Source organism: Arvicanthis niloticus, chromosome 13 (genome assembly GCF_011762505.2).
Source record: "Arvicanthis niloticus isolate mArvNil1 chromosome 13, mArvNil1.pat.X, whole genome shotgun sequence".
NCBI lineage: Eukaryota > Metazoa > Chordata > Mammalia > Rodentia > Muridae > Arvicanthis > Arvicanthis niloticus.
The window spans coordinates 5,006,133-5,022,349 of record NC_047670.1 but is presented as its reverse complement, the minus strand read 5'-3'; the positions used below and the strand labels follow the sequence as shown (position 1 = coordinate 5,022,349).

At 42.6% G+C, this 16,217-nt stretch overlaps 1 non-coding gene and 1 pseudogene across 1 annotated transcript; one reads left to right on the top strand and one right to left on the bottom strand.

The window, feature by feature from the left end:
- Positions 1-4,264: 4,264 nt before the first annotated feature.
- On the top strand, positions 4,265-9,322 carry LOC143434188 (igE-binding protein pseudogene; annotated as a pseudogene).
- A 5,172-nt stretch (positions 9,323-14,494) lies between these two features.
- Positions 14,495-14,626, bottom strand: LOC117719439 (small nucleolar RNA SNORA17). The gene has a single exon (XR_004608168.1). It is a non-coding gene; the product is annotated as a small nucleolar RNA SNORA17 (small nucleolar RNA).
- Positions 14,627-16,217: the final 1,591 nt, after the last annotated feature.

The window sequence follows — 16,217 nt, the reverse complement described above, 5'->3', positions numbered from 1 at the left end:
TGAACCTTAAGAGGAAATGAAGCTTACAGGACCCTGAGCATTGAAGAAATCTGAAAAGTATGGCTTCTATTCTGAATAATTAAGCAAGAAAAGATGGAAGCCAATTTTGTAAAATATATTGGTATGAATAGCATTTTATGATTCATTTTAATATGTTGCATCTATGTGCACAGGTATACAAACAAATATGAAAATTCTGTGCATTTATATTTAAAAATTTCAAAATTAATGAAAATTGTTTTATGGCTCTATATTTTTATGCTTCAAAAATTTTCCCAGTGTATTCATGACTACAGGAAACATTTTGAAAATGTGTAAATCTTTTTATTAGGCAGTCAACTCTATTGTTATTTATTTTGAAAATGTATGGCAGTTATATACAGTAATTATCTTCTAACAGTACTTGATAAAAACAAGACTGAGGCAGGCTCCTTTACTTTCATACCATGCCCCAAATAATTCCTGAATACTATTTGTGTGGAGTTCAGTAGATAGACTGTAAGAGAGGTAATAAGTAGAATTTTCTCACAAGATGTAAAATAATGAGAAAGTTAGCCAAATATAGTTTTGCTCATAAAATAACAATAATGACTAAAGGTTTTCATAAGCAAATTTACCTTGTATTGCCTGTAGTATTATGATAAGAAATGCAGAGATCTGGAGCTAAGGAAGTCACATATTTCTGAGTTCCAGTTGTTCTTAGCTCATCTATATTTATACTTTGATAGCAGCTGTTATTGGTATAATTTAATGACAGATGCAAGATTTATACATGACACAGTTAGGTGTATCAGTCTCTTCACAGAATTGTGTCAGCAGCAATGCTCTCAAGTTCCATTTTCATTTCTACCTGAGAACGCTCTAGCCACTCAAATAGGCAATCTATTCCTCCCTTATTATCTCTTTGGAAAACATTAAACAACTTTCTGCTTTAAAAAATTCTACTTTTCACATGTCATCGTAGAATTCTTAGGATTTCCCAAATCTTGTAGGCATGTCAAATGAAAAGAAGTAGTCTTCCTTACTAACAGTTCAGGTAGCTTTTTCTTTTCTTTTATCCAGCTTCCCTGAATAAAAATCAAAAGTACCATTTGTACAGAATTATAAGCAGAAATAATTTATTTGTTAATTGGGGGCAAAGGCTCAAAGCTTTATCCATTAAAATGTTGTCTTCTATGAATTTTATTCTTGATATCTATTCCCCTTATTTTTATGTTTTTTTATTGGAAATATAATATTTTTATAGAATATATATTGATTACAGTTTCCCATCCACTACTCTCTCAGTTTCTTTCCATCACCCCTTTGCTCTGGATCATTAGAAAAGAAAAGGCTCCTAATACATAACAACCAAAATAAAATATAATTAGATAAAGCAAAAACATCATATCTAGGCTAAACATGGCAAACAAATAGAAGGAAAACAACCCCAATCTCCAGAATCAGGGACATACTCATTCATTCACTCAAGAGTCCCATAAAAATAGTGATCTATAAGCTAAAATGTATACACAGTGTACCTGGTGTGACCTGTGTAGGCCCTGTGCTTTCTACCTCAGCCTATGTGAGTTTTTATGATCATTGTTCAGTTGAGAGGACCTTGTTTTCCTGGTGTCCTCTATACTCTCTGCCTCTTACAATGTTTCTGGCTACTCTTTTGTTGGTTTTTCTGACCCCTGAGGAGAGGGATTTGGTGGAGACATTCCATTTAGAGCTATGTGTTCCTAGGACTTTCTGTATATTATCTGTCTGAGGTTCTCTGCATCTTTTCCCATCCTTTGCAAGAGGAAACCTCTCTGATAACTGATTTAGCCATTGATAAGTGAGTATAACAGAACATCATTATGCTATGTATTGGTCCCTTGTTCTGGAGGGTGTCCCACGATGATCTCCTGACTGGGGACAAGGCGAGAGCAGGGAAGGCTTGCTACTGTCTCCACACTGTCTTCTTTGGCTTGGGTCTCCACTGTCTCTAGGTCTCCGACCCAGCCTGATGCGGGAGGTCGAGGCCAAAGGACACAGAGTGCGAGCAAGAGGGGAGATTGCCTACCCCTGCTGCTGCTGCCTCTGTCTGCTCACCATCACTGACTAGTCTCTCCACGCTGGAGAAACCTAGACACACTACCAGTCACTACCTGCCTGGGCTGGCCAATAAGGAGCCGGCTAGCTGGCAAGGAGGCAGCTTGGTGTCCCAGGCAGGTTCTGGGAGAGCAGATCTCTCCCCAAGTGTTACAGCTCTTGTGACAAAAACCCTCGGACACCAGGATGATTCTTGAGCGCACGCTTTTCTTCCCCTAAATAGAGCCCTTATATATAGTTTTGGGGTGGGTTAGGGTCTGATAGCAGATAATGTCTATTGGCTCTATTGGCTCGACCTGAGAGCTTGGAGATACCTCATCTGCATGTGGGAGAGCCTGAGGGACCATTCCTCCTGACTGATGGTCATAAACCTCTCTGTGGGAGGGGTTCTTGGGGGACTGAAGATAAGTGAAAAGAACCAGGGTCTGGGAGCAGAGCTGAACTCCTGCCATCTGATAAAGGTTCCGGGATTCGAAACTCATACTCAACCAAACACCCAGCTGCTGCTCACAACCCACTGCCCTACAGCTATGTGTGATTTTATTACTATTTTTTGTTTGTCTGTAGACCTGTAATGTTTGTTTTTACATTAAGTCTTGACAGTCTAGAATCTGTCATCCAAGCTGTGTAAAGTATGGGTTCCATCTTGTTGAATTAGGCTTAAATCCATTCAGATTTTGATTGACAACTCTCACAGTCTGTGCCACCACTGCATAACATATTCTTTTAGGCAGGAAAGACTGTAGATTTTGAGTTTTGTGACTGGTAGTGTGTCTAGGTTTCTCTTTTGGTAGGCTGTAGTGTACCTTTCCACAGCAAATACACTAGAAAGCAGGGACAAAGGCACCAGTTTACCTTCTCTCTGTTTATTGAGTTGTGAGCTTTGTCCTCAGAAATGGGGCCTTTCTCTCAGTTTGTGCAGAGCAACGCATTGTTCTAGCAGAAGCTCAGGCTGTTTGGGGGTGTCAGGCTGTTTGGGGGTATCAGGCTGTTTGGGGGTGTCAGGCTCTTTGGGGGTGTCTCCAGAACTCCTCGTACAATATCAAAAGAATGTAAACCAATCCCTCACTGGAAGCTACAGGTTTTGACAAGAGATGTCCAGTTGAGATTTGATATATCCTACTGTTATTAGGAGACATCATTAGGATTGCCTTCACTTGTTCTTAGAAAGATTACACTGCACTCCAGGGTTTGACTGTTTGTTTGTTGACTTTACTTTATTTGTCTTACTTATTCACTTTACATTTTGCTCACTTCCCCTCCCAGTTAATCCCTCCCACACAGTCAACATTTTTATAACATCCTTCAAATGTCCTTCAATCCAATTCCTTCTGTCACTCTCCCCCTGCGTTCCCTCCATTACTATTAGCTTTCCTGCTTTTCGTCACCCGATTCTCTCATTTCTCCGTGTTCCCATAATCCAACTATATAGTCTATCCAATTTCTGTTCTCCTGGAAATATATTTGTCTTTCTCCTAGTCCCTTTCTTTATACCTCTGAGTCTAAAGATTGTAGCTTGGTTATCATTTATCTAATGGCTACTTGTAGAGAGTCGCAGTGAGCGGTGACAACTTTTGCCATTACAAGATGGCGCTGGCATCCGGTGCTCCCGCAAGTAATAAGTGGACTGCGCATGTGCAAGTGGTGAAAGCGCGCCAAGTCACTGCGCAACCCGGGGCGTAATATGAGGTAATGAGCAAGCAGCCAATTAGAAGTGAGCACGTCGCTCTAGAGTGTATATAGGCAGCGCCTTTTCAGGGCTCGGGGTCTTCCTCTTTCCATCGCAATAAACGCTTGCTGCAGAAGGATCCTGGTGCCTGTGTGCATTCTTGCTGGCGAGACGATTGCGTGGGTCACAGCTGGTGCTGAAATCCAGGAACGCCCACCATTGCCAGCTCCGAGGAGACCCCCCATCCATGGGGAGGATTCAGAACTGCAGGACAAAGGTAAGCTCTGAGAGGCATGTTTGGTCTTGATTTATCTCATCTCTCTCCCCAGTTGGCAGGAGCTCTTGAAGCTTTCACTATTGTGCTAGCAGAGCTCATTCTCTTCCTTTTGGTTTCATTTTGCTTCCACAAATATTCTTGTTAAAAGGCTTGCCACCATTGGGCACAGTTAGACGGATGTAGATAAGCCATGGTGCCCCTCTCTGTGTGTCAGCTTCTCTCGTAGATAAGAGAGCAGCATGGGAGCTTCACATTGCATGATCATGGTGCTTCAGTCACTCTTGCGACAGCATGAATTAAAAGTTTCTACAAAAACGTTGGAGGGGTTTGTAAAGGAGGTCGACCACATGGCACCCTGGCATATATGCTCAGGGTCATTAACGCTTGCTTCCTGGGACAAATTGGAGGGTGACTTGATTAGAGAACAGCAGAATGAGAAATTAAAGCCTGGAACTAGACCACTGTGGAAGCTAGTGAGATCATGTTTACAGGACGAGAAATGCCACTCAACTGTAGTGGCTGGCCAGGGAATGTTAGAGGAGTTGCAAGACAGCATGTCAGAAACAGAGCGGGATAAAAGGTTGGGAGCTCACAAAGAAAAAAGAAAAGGCATGCCTAAGAAAAAAGACCCTTCCAAAGATGCCCAGTCTGTGGAAGCGAAAGATAAGGGAAAGGATGCCCTGGGAGAGAAGCGTAAGGAGGGAGAAAAGGCCCTGGAAAAGAAACCTCTTTATCTGGTAAAAGAACTGGAGGCCTTAGGGCTTAATAGTTCTGAGTCGGAGGAACTAAGCCCCTCTGAGGAGGAAGATTTAGATGAAGAGGCAGCCCGCTATGAGGAGGAAAGGTGTCATCCAGATGAGCGGCCACCACTGCAAAATCGAAAGCAAAAGAAAACAGGAGATAGAAACCCCATGGCCTCTCAGCCTGTTGCACCCTCCCGACCTATTGTCCCCAGCACCCCTCCGCCTTATGCAGGCAAGTGCTGCTCAGACTCCTTCCTTTCAAAGGGAGATAAAAGAAAGTTATTACAAGCCTTTCTGGTGTTTGAGGCTGCGGAGGGGGTCTCGTCCACGACCGGTAGAATATACCCCTATTAAGGAACTTGCTGAATCAGTTAACAGATATGGAGTTGATGCTAATTTTACAGTCATGCAGCTTGAGAGACTTGCCACTATGGCGATGACTCCAAATGATTGGCAAAATACAGTAAAAGCTGCTCTCCCTAATATGGGACAGTACATGGAATGGAAAGCCTTATGGCATGATGCTTCTCAAGTACAGGCAAGGGCCAATACCAATGTGGAAGGCAATCAAAGACAGTGCACGTTTGAATTGTTAACAGGGCAAGGACAGTTTGTTAATAATCAGACTAACTATCATTGGGGAGCATTCAGCCAGATCTCCGCTGCTGCTATTAAAGCATGGAAAGCCCTCTCAAAGAAAGGTGAGGCTGGGGGACACCTAACGAAAATATTACAAGGCCCCCAAGAGCCATTCTCAGACTTTGTGGCTAGGATGACAGAAGCAGCAGGCAGGATTTTTGGAGACCTGGAGCAAGTTAAACCACTGATAGAACAACTGATGTATGAAAATGCCTCACCAGAGTGCAAGGCAGTCATTACCCCTAGAAGAAGCAAAGGGTTGACAGACTGGATAAAGGTTTGCCGAGGACTTGGAGGCCTGCTTACTAATGCCGGTCTTGCAGCAGCTATCTTACAAAGCCAAAACCACCCAAGTCCTGGCGGCCGTAAAGTCTGCTATAACTGTGGCAGACCAGGTCATTTGAAATGAGAATGTTGTGCTTCCACGCAAAAAAGAACTCCAGGGCTTTGTACCAAATGCAGAAAAGGTTATCATTGGGCTAATGAGTGTTGCTCAGTTAGAGATATTCAAGGAAATCTTATTCAACATGATTCCCCACCTGTGGGAAGAGATGAAGGTATTCCAAAAAACAGGTTTCTGGGCCCCAGATCCCAGGGCCCCCAAAAATATGGGACACAAGTCAGCAACCGGAGGACACCTCTAGCCACAGAGCTACAAGAGGCTCCGTAGGATTGGACCTCCGTTCCACCTCCCAATTCTTACTAATGCCACATGTGGGCGTGCAGCCTATCCTGGTTGATTTTAAAGGTCCCCTGCCTGAGGGAAGTGTCGGCTTTATTCTAGGTCGCTCTCTCTTACCTTGAAGGGGCTTGTGGTTCATCCTGGTGTGATAGACCAAGACTATACCGGGGAACTTCAAGTTCTCTGCTCTTGTCCACAAGGCATATTTTCTATCTCTCCTGGGGATAGGATTGCCCAATTGGTTGTCCTTCCAAGTTTGTATAACTGTTTCCCATCCACTGAGGTGCCTAGAGGCGCCAATGGGCTAGGTTCTTCAGGAACTGACTTTGCTCACTTGGTAGTTGACCTTAAAACTAGACCCACCTTGCAATTAATGATAGAGGGGAAGAACTTTATTGGAATTTTGGACACAGGAGCTGATAAAAGTATTATTTTCTCCAACTGGTGGCCTAAGGCGTGGCCTGTTACACAATCGTCCCACTCTTTACAAGGGTTGGGATATGAAGCCAGCCCCACAGTCAGTTCACGTTCATTGACTTGGCAGGCACCAGAAGGTTAAACAGGAAGCTTTATACCTTATGTGCTTTCTCTCCCTGTTAATCTCTAGGGAAGAGACATCTTACAAGACTTAGGATTAACATTAACTAATGAGTACTCTCAACAAGCTATTGATATTATGAAAAGGATGTGATATATAGAAGGAAAAGGCCTTGGCAGAAAAGAACAAGGAAGATTAAGCCCAATCTCACAAGAGTGTAAAACAGGAAGACAAGGTTTGGGTTTTCCCTAGTTGCCATTGAGGGTTCTGTGCCCATACCCTGGCTTACGGAGGAGGCCATGTGGGTTCCTCAATGGCCCCTATCCTCTGAGAAATTGGAAGCTGCTACAAGGCTGATTAAAGAACAAGTACAGCTTGGTCATTTAGAGCCTTCCACCTCTCCTTGGACTACACCTATTTTTGTCATAAAAAAGAAGTCAGGAAAATGGAGACTTCTCCATGATCTGAGGGCCATTAATGCGCAGATGCAGCTATTTGGCTCTGTGCAACGAGGCCTACCTCTGCTCTCTGCTTTACCTAAGCAATGGAGGATTATAATTATAGACATTAAAGATTGTTTTTTCTCCATTCCTTTATGCCCGCAAGACAAGCAAAGATTTGCATTTACCTTACCTGCTGTTAATCACCTTGAACCAGACAAAAGATATCAGTGGAAAGTTTTGCCTCAAGACATGGCCAATAACCCCACCATGTGTCAGCTGTATGTACAAATGGCCCTTGAACCAGTTAGGAAACAATTTCCCTCCTTGTTACTGATCCATTATATGGATGACATTCTTATGTGCCATAAGGAATTAGTTATTTTGCAGACCTCATACCCTTTATTACTAAAAACCCTGGGACAGTGAGGTCTGCATATTGCTACTGAGAAAGTTCAAATTTCAGAAATAAGCTCCTTTCTAGGAACAGTTATTTACCCAGAAAAAATAGTTCCTCAGAAATTAGAGATTCGCAGAGATCATTTGCACACTTTGAATGATTTTCAAAAAATTATTGGGTGATATAAATTGGTTGAGACCATTCCTGAAAATTCCCTCTGCTGAATTAAAACCTTTGTTTGATATTTTGGAAGGGGATGCTCATATTTCCTCACCAAGAGCCTTAACACCGGCTGCAAGCCATGCCCTACAAGTGGTAGAAAATGCCTTACAAGATGCCCAGCTAAAACGCATAGATGAAACCAAAGCATTTGACATATATGTTTTTAAAACTAGACACTTACCAACCGCTGTGTTGTGGCAGGATGGTCCCTTGTTATGGATTCATCCCAATGCTTCTCCCGCAAAGATTATTGAATGGTATCCAGACGCAGTTGCTCAGCTTGCCCTTCATGGGCTAAAAGCAGCCATTACCCATTTTGGAAGGGAACCTAAGGTTTTAATAGTGCCATATACTGCCCATCAAGTCCAAATATTAACTGCTACCTCTGATGTTTGGGCGGTGTTGGTCATTTCCTTTAATGGTCAGATAGATAATCACTATACCAAACATCCCATTTTACAATTTGCCTTAACTCAAGCTATTGTATTTCCATGCATTGTATCTCAGGAACCACTCCTAGATGGAGTGGTAGTTTATACAGACGGGTCAAAAACAGGAGTGGGTGCCTATGTGGTTAATAACAAAGTCACATACAAACAATACCATGAAACCTCACCTCAAATTGTGGAGTGTTTAGTGGCGTTAGAGGTTCTGGAAATTTTTCCAGGTCCCTTAAATATTGTTTCATATTCCTTTTATGTAGTAAACGCAGTTAAAGTTTTAGAAGTGACTGGACCAATTAGGACATCCAGTAGACTTGTAGAAGTTTTTCAAAAGATTCAGTTTACCTTGGTTAATAGAAGATTCCCTGTTTTTATTACACATATTAGGGCTCACTCAGGTCTACCGGGACCCATGTCCCGCGGAAATGATCTGGCAGATGGAGCCACAGAGTTGATTACGATTGCCCTCTCGCCAAAATTGGACTTGGCTAAAGACTTCCATAAAAGATTTCATGTGACAGCTGAGATGTTACGTCATCGATTTGACATAACTAGAAAAGAGGCTAGAGATATAGTGACTCAATGTCAGAATTGCTGTCATTTCTTACCTGTGCCTCATGTTGGAATTAACCCTCGAGGAATCTGGCCACTACAGATTTGGCAAATGGATGTTACTCACATCCCATCCTTTGGCAAATTGCAATATTTACATGTTTCCACTGATACTTGTTCTGGAATTATATTTTCTTCTCCATTAGCTTGAGAAAAAGCGGCCCATGTTATTCAGCATTGTCTCGAGGCATGGAGTGTCTGGGGAAAGCCTAAAATCCTTAAAGCTGACAATGGGCCAGCTTACACTTCTCAAAAGTTTCGACAATTCTGTCACCAAATGGGGGTGATCCATCTGAAGGGTCTCCCTTATAACGCTCAAGGACAAGGCATTATAGAACGGGCTCATCGCATTCTCAAGTCTTATTTAATAAAACAAAAAGGGGGAGTCGAGGAGGCTCTACCCTCAGTGCCACGAGTAACCATCTCTATAGCACTCTTTACGCTTAATTTTTTAAATCTGGACAGTCAGGGCCATACGGCGGCTGACCTTCATTGTTTAGAGCCTGACAGGCCAAAGGAGATGGTCAAATGGAAAGATGTCTTGACTGGTCAATGGAAAAGCCCGGATCCTATTTTAATAAGATCCAGGGGAGCTGTTTGTGTTTTTCCACAGGAAGAAGACAACCCATTTTTGCTACCAGAGCGAATGACACGACGACTCATGGCACCTGAAGATGACCCCCGGAAGGATTCATCTGCAGACGTTTTCAGTCCTTATTTGGATTCTCCAAATTTGGATCCCTAGTATATGGGGGGAACAACAATGGGCTATATTATCTGCCTATCCAAAGCCTATGCCAATCAGACATAATTCAGTTGTTTTCCCTAAGTTTTTTTATAACTAACAAAACTGTGGAATTGCCATATCTCCCATATGACCCTGTGTGGGCACCTTTAGGAGAGAATCGTTCCCTGATAGAGAAAGGCTCTCTCTGCTTCCAATTTGAGAAAGATGGAGGCTGTATCAAGTTAGTAAGCCAGGCCTTGGGAATGTTTGATGACCAACAAGGAGGCTGGTTGCACACTACCCAGAATACCAGTAACTCTGATATAATCATTACAAGCAAAACCTTTTGGCAAGAGGCAATTTGGATCAATGGTACCTTTATATCGCCTGGAGCCACTTATAAGGAACGTCCTCCTCAACCTAGGATAGCTCCCCATTGTAGTCTAAATAATGAGGAAAACATTCCTCCTTGGTCTGATTGTCAGTCCTCTCTTACTAGCTGGGCAAACCAGGATAAGACCTTTCCTTCTCCCCCAATATGAGGTCCGACCCGGGGGGAGAATGGGATATGAAACAGGGGATGTTCATACAAGATTTCGGGATGCATCCTTTCCATAAATGGCTACTGTGTGGAATTAATGGTAGTTGTACAGATCTCAGTCCATTGGTTTTTATTCAGGGTGGAACCACAGGAAAGGTCTTCTTTAATGGCATTTCCAAATTTTATCAGTATCATAAGATACCAACTCAGGGACCTGATGGAACCTCAGGTGTACACGTTAATTCTACTACAGAAATTACTGGGGTTAATACAACTCAAAAGCAAATTGACTTCTCACCTACTCCGGTATGTGTCTATCCTCCCTTCCTGTTTATTCTTTCAAATTCCTCATTTGAAAATTGCACTAATGATTCTTGCATAATGTTTCAGTGTTGGGCTGCCGAACAAGCAAGGCGTGCCATGATTGCTAGAGTGTCACGATGGATCCCTGTTCCCCGTGGAAACTCCATCTACTTTGTCATTATTCAGACAAAAAAGAGATTTTGGGATAACTGCAGCTATTATAATGGCGATCTCCATTAGTGCGGTTGCAGCTACAGCCGCCGAAATCGCTATGTCAACCACAATCCAAACAGGTGCAGTTTTAAATCAACTATCCGCAACAGTGGCAGACGCAGTTGACCTTCATACTTCTGCTAGTGCCCAGTTAAAAGGCCGGTTGATGGTGGTCAATCAGCGCATTGATTTAGTAGAAGAAAAATTGAATATTCTCTTCTTATTAGCCCAATTGGGGTGCGAAAGAAGGTTAGATGCCCTGTGTCTTACCAGTGTACAATATGATAATTACACACGAGCAGCTAACTTGTCTAGAAAATTATCTTTATACCTTGCAGGAAAGTGGTCTGAAGGATTTGAGGAGACTCTTGAATCATTTCGAGCGGCAGTGATAGCCATCAACTCGACACGAGTGGACCTGTCATTGACTGAAGGACTCTCCTCCTGGATTTCTTCAGCCTTTTCTTTCTTTAAAGAGTGGGTGGGGGTGGGTCTGTTTGGTGCAGCCCTATGTTGTGGATTGGTGCTTATGCTATGGTTGGTCTGCAAACTCAGAGCCCAACAAAAACGTGACAAGGTTGTTATTACCCAAGCACTCGTAGCCTTGGAACAAGGATCATCCCCTGAAATTTGGCTATCTATGCTAAGAAAGTAACTGATGACTGAGACCCTCAGTCGATGCACCCCAAGGGTTCAGCCCATTGCACTGGGTAGATGAGAGGTCTAAGTCTAGCCATCCCTTGCCTGAATAGCTGTGGTACCTGAATAGTAGGTTGGCAGCCCTTGCATTCCTGGGAACTATATTCCATTGCACAGGGACGGGTGTCAATTCCTCTTTACATCCCCTTAGCCCTTGCACCCAGAGGACTTGTTTCCATTGCACCTGGTAGGGTAAGGGAGAATCTTCGGGCTGTAAGCTCTTGATCACTTATTCCCCCAAGATGGAGTTTGCTTGATTGGGCTTGAGTTCGAATCTTTATTGGTGCCGCGCTAGATAGGCCAAAGGCAGTTCCATCTTTGTAAAACAAAAAGGGGGAGATGTAGAGAGCCGCAGTGAGCAGTGACAACGTTCGCCATTACAAGATGGTGCTGGCATCCGGTGCTCCTGCAAGTAATAAGTGGACTGTGCATGTGCAAGTGGTGAAAGCGCGCCAAGTCACTGCCCAACCCGGGGCATAATACGAGGTAATGAGCAAGCCGCCAATTAGAAGTGAGCACGCCGCTCTAGGTTGTATATAGGCAACGCCTTTTCAGGGCTCAGGGTCTTCCTCTTTCCATTGCAATAAACGCTTGCTGCAGAAGGATCCTGGTGCCTGTGTGTGTTCTTGCTGGTGAGACGATTGTGTGAGTCACAGCTACTATCCAAAATCAAGTGAATGTATGCCATATTTATCTTTCTAGGACTGGGTGATCTCAATCAGGATAATTTTTTTCTAATTTCATCTATTTTACTGCAGATTCTGTGATATCATTTTTACAGCTGAGTATTGTTCTACTGTAGAAATGTACCATATTTTCTCTATCCATTCTTCTAATGAAAGGCCATCAAAATTGTTTCCAGTTTCTAGGTATTATGTATAGAAAAGCAAGGAACATGGTAGAGCATGTGTCTTTGTGGTAGAATAAAAGAGTCTTTGATTATATGGGTCTTGAAGTAGATCAAGAACAAGATTTCAGAGTAACAGACATATTGCTTTGCATAGTGGCTGAACAAATTTGCATCCCCACCAGCAATGAGGGAGTGTTCCCCATATTCTACAGTCTTGCCATCATGAGCTTATGTCATTTATCTTAGCCATTCTGACAAGTATAAAATGGAATTTCAGAGAGAGTCAATTAGATTTGCATTTCCCTGATGTCTAGGGATGTTGAATATTATGCATTTCTAGGCAATTTGAGTGTTTCATTTATTGTGAATTCATTGTTTAGATCTAAATTAGATTCTTTAGTTTGTTGATGTCTAGTTTCTTGCCTTTATATATTTTTGATATAATCTTTTTGTCAGACTTGGAGCTAGTCGAACTCTTTTCCCATTCTGTAGGGTAATATTTGTATTATTAATGGTGTTTGTTGTTTAACAAAAGTTTTTCATGTTTATAAGGTCCCATTTGTTAATTGTTAATCTTAGTGTCTGTGATATCATTGTTCTTTCTGTTCAGGAAGTTGTTTCCTGTGCCAATGAGTTCAAGGCTTTTCCCCATTCTCTTTTATTAGGTTCAATATATCAAATTTTATGTTGAGGTTTTTTTTTTTTTTTTTTTTTTTTTTTTTATTCACTTGGTCTTGAGTTTTGTGTAGGGTGAGAGATATGGATCTAATTGCTTTCATCTATATGCCAGTGTGACAGCACCACTTTTGAAGATATCTTTTACTCAGTATACATTTTTGAATTTTTTAATGAAAGATCAGGTATCCATAGCTATATGTTTATTTCTTGGTATTTACTTTGAATATATCAAAGAGGAGTCCTAGTGAGGTTCTAGTATTGATAGAGTAGCAAAAGCCAGATTTCTAGTACCAGACCAATGACTTATTATAGAGAACTTTTGCAAGCAATGAAGTGTGGCCAAAAGGGTGTACTTCAGAACACACTGTTATATACCACAGCTCTGTTATCTATCTTGAAATTGGAAAGGATATACTATTGTTGCCTTGTGTCAAGGAAATCTTGTAATTTTTTATTCTGTACGATTGGTCACTTCATGAATTCCATCAATTCGTCAATGGGATAGAAACTGGTGTAGACCAATTCAAAGCCCTGGATATGGACCTGGCAGCTATATGAGATGGTCAACTTGTGGCCTCCTTACCAGAAACCCTGGCAACCAGGGCCAAGTTTACCTTGCTGCCTAAGTGAAGTACTAGGCCTGCTTCTTTTAAGTAATGAAGCTGATGAGGCAGGCCAGTTCTTCTACTTTAATGATCCTGCATCCATCTCTCCCATCTGCCCATTGGTAGTAAGGAACCAGGGAGAGTAGAAATTCTCCTCTTCATCATCTTAGCTGCTTCACAACAGGTAAGCATCAGGGCTGGCTTTCCTGTGCTCACACCCTCCAGGCCCAGCACACCTACAACCCCACATCCAGGACCCAGTTGAAGTACAGGGTCTGATCTCCAGTGTGCTTGAGGAGGTGAGGGGCAGGGCTAGCTTTCATGTTCTCATGACCCTATGGTTATCTCTCCTGGCTACCATAATTGGCAAGGGGAGAACATGGAGGAGGGCACAGTCATACTTAGAGGACCAAGTTACTCACAACTCCCTCACTTTGCTGAACTCTTCCTAGTACTTCAGCTGGCTTGGAACATGGTCCACTCATTTGCTTTTGTGCTCCTAGGTCCAGCTATCCCATGATGCCCAGATAAAAGGTGCAGCCAGTTATGCACAGCCCTCAGACATCACCATTTACAAAGGTGGCATCCCAGACCAGGAGTGTCTACCTGGCCTTTGATGATAACAGACCTCAGGTGCTTTAAGGCCAGATGTGGCCTCCATAGCAGCATTAGCCACTGTTCCTTTCTGACATGACTGGCAACTCACATCAGACTGTTCCTTACTACCTTCAATTCTCCAGCTTTTTTTTTTATTCATTGTTTTCACATCCTTCTCTCTTTTTTTTTTCTGTTCCAATTCTCCAATACTTAGTTGATACCTTATTAGTACCTGGGAGTCTGTGCATGTCTGGGGTTGTCTGAGGAGTGATTTCAGGAGTGCCATGCCCAACATGTGCTTTACAGCATGGGACAGGGGTTATCTCAGTCTTGGTTTGCTCATCCCCCTCCCCAAGTATGTGCTGTACCAGACTGGTGGCCATCCTAGCTTAGTTCCCTGTCTGAGCCCATGACTTGTGTCTTGTGTTTGTCTTGGCTCATTCCTTGCCTGGGCACACTTGGGTGACCACAAGTGAGGTCCATCGGGTCTGAGAGCAGCCAGAATAGTGGTCATTTTTGGTTTGCTATTTTAAGAGAAACATAGGCTATTAATTATTCAGATATTCATAGATTAGAACACTAAAGGGAGATATAGACACTTTCATCTCTGGCAGCTACTAATACACATGTGACAAAGCAGCTACCCCTGCAATGCCCCTAGGTGGCAAGTCTCAACTTTGTTTTGTTTTGTTCTGTTTTGTGCGTGTGTGTGTGTGTGTGTGTTTCCATATGAAGTTGAGAATTGTCATTTCAAAGTTTATAAAGAATTTTCTTAGACCTTTGACAGAGATTTGATTGAATCTGTAGAATTCTTTTCTTTCTTTTTTAAATTAATTTTTATTGGATATTTTATTTACATTTCAGATGTTATCCCCTATCCCCATTTTCCCCCACCCAGGAACCCCTACCCCATCCCACCTCCTCCTGCTTCTATGAGGATGTGCCCCCACCAACCCACACACTCCCACCTTGCCACCATCAAATTCCCCCACAGTGGGGCATCTGAGCCTTCACAGGACCAAGAATATTCTCTCCCAACTCTTCAAGAAAAGGCCATCCTCCCCTACATATACAGCTGGAGCCATGGGTCTCTCCCTATGTGCTCCCAGGCTGGTGGTTTAGACCCTGGGAGCTCTGGTTGGTTGGTATTGTTGCTCTCCCCATGGGACTGCAAACCCATTCAGCTTCTTCAGTCTTCTCTCTAACTCCTCCATTGGGAACCCTGTGATCAATTTAATGGTTAGCTGTAAGAACCCACCTCTGTACATGTCAGCCTCTGGCAGACCTAAGGAGACAGTTATATCAGGCTCCTGTCAGCATGCACTTCCTGGCATACACATCAGCATCTGCCTTTTGTGACTGCACATGAGATGGATACCCAGGTGGAACAGTCTTTGGACGGCCCCTTCTTCAGTTTCTGTCCCACGCTTTGTCTTCATATTAGTGCCCATGAGTATTTTATTACTCCTTGTAAGAAGGACCAAAGCACCATACTTTGGTCTTCCTACTTCATGAGATTCATGTGGTCTGTGACTTGTATCTTGGGAATTGCAAGCTTTTCGGCTAAAATCCACTTATCAGTGAGTGCATGCTATGTGTGTTTTCTGTGATTGGGTTACCTCACTCAGGACGATATTTTCTAGTTCCATCCATTTGCCTAAGAATTTTATGAATTCATTGTTTTTAATAGCTGAATAATACTCCATTGTGTCAAGGTATCACATTTTTTTTTTTTTTTTGTATCAATTCCTCTGTTGAAGGACATCAGGGTTCTTTCCAGCTTCTGGCTATTATAAATAAGGCTGCTATCCACATAGTGGAGCATGTGTCCTTGTTATATGTTGGAGTATCTTCTGGGTATATGCCCAGGAAGATTATAGCTGGCTCCTCAGGTAATTCTATGTCCAATTTTCTGAGGAACAGCCAGACTGATGTCCAGAGTGGTTGTACCAGCTTGCAATTCCATGAACAATAGAGGAGTGTTCTTTTTCCACATCCTCAACAGCACCTGCTATCACCAGAGTTTTTGATCCTAGCCATTCTGACTGGGGTGAGGTGGAATCTCAGGGTTGTTTTGATTTTTATTTCCCTGATGACTAAGGATGTTGACCAATTTTTTAGGTGACTCTCAGCCATTTGAATTTCCCCAGTTGGGAATTATTTGTTTAGATCTGAACCCCATTTTTTATTAGGCTTATTTTATTTTCTGGAATCTAATTTTTTTAGTTCTTGTATATATTAGATATTAGCTCTCTATCAG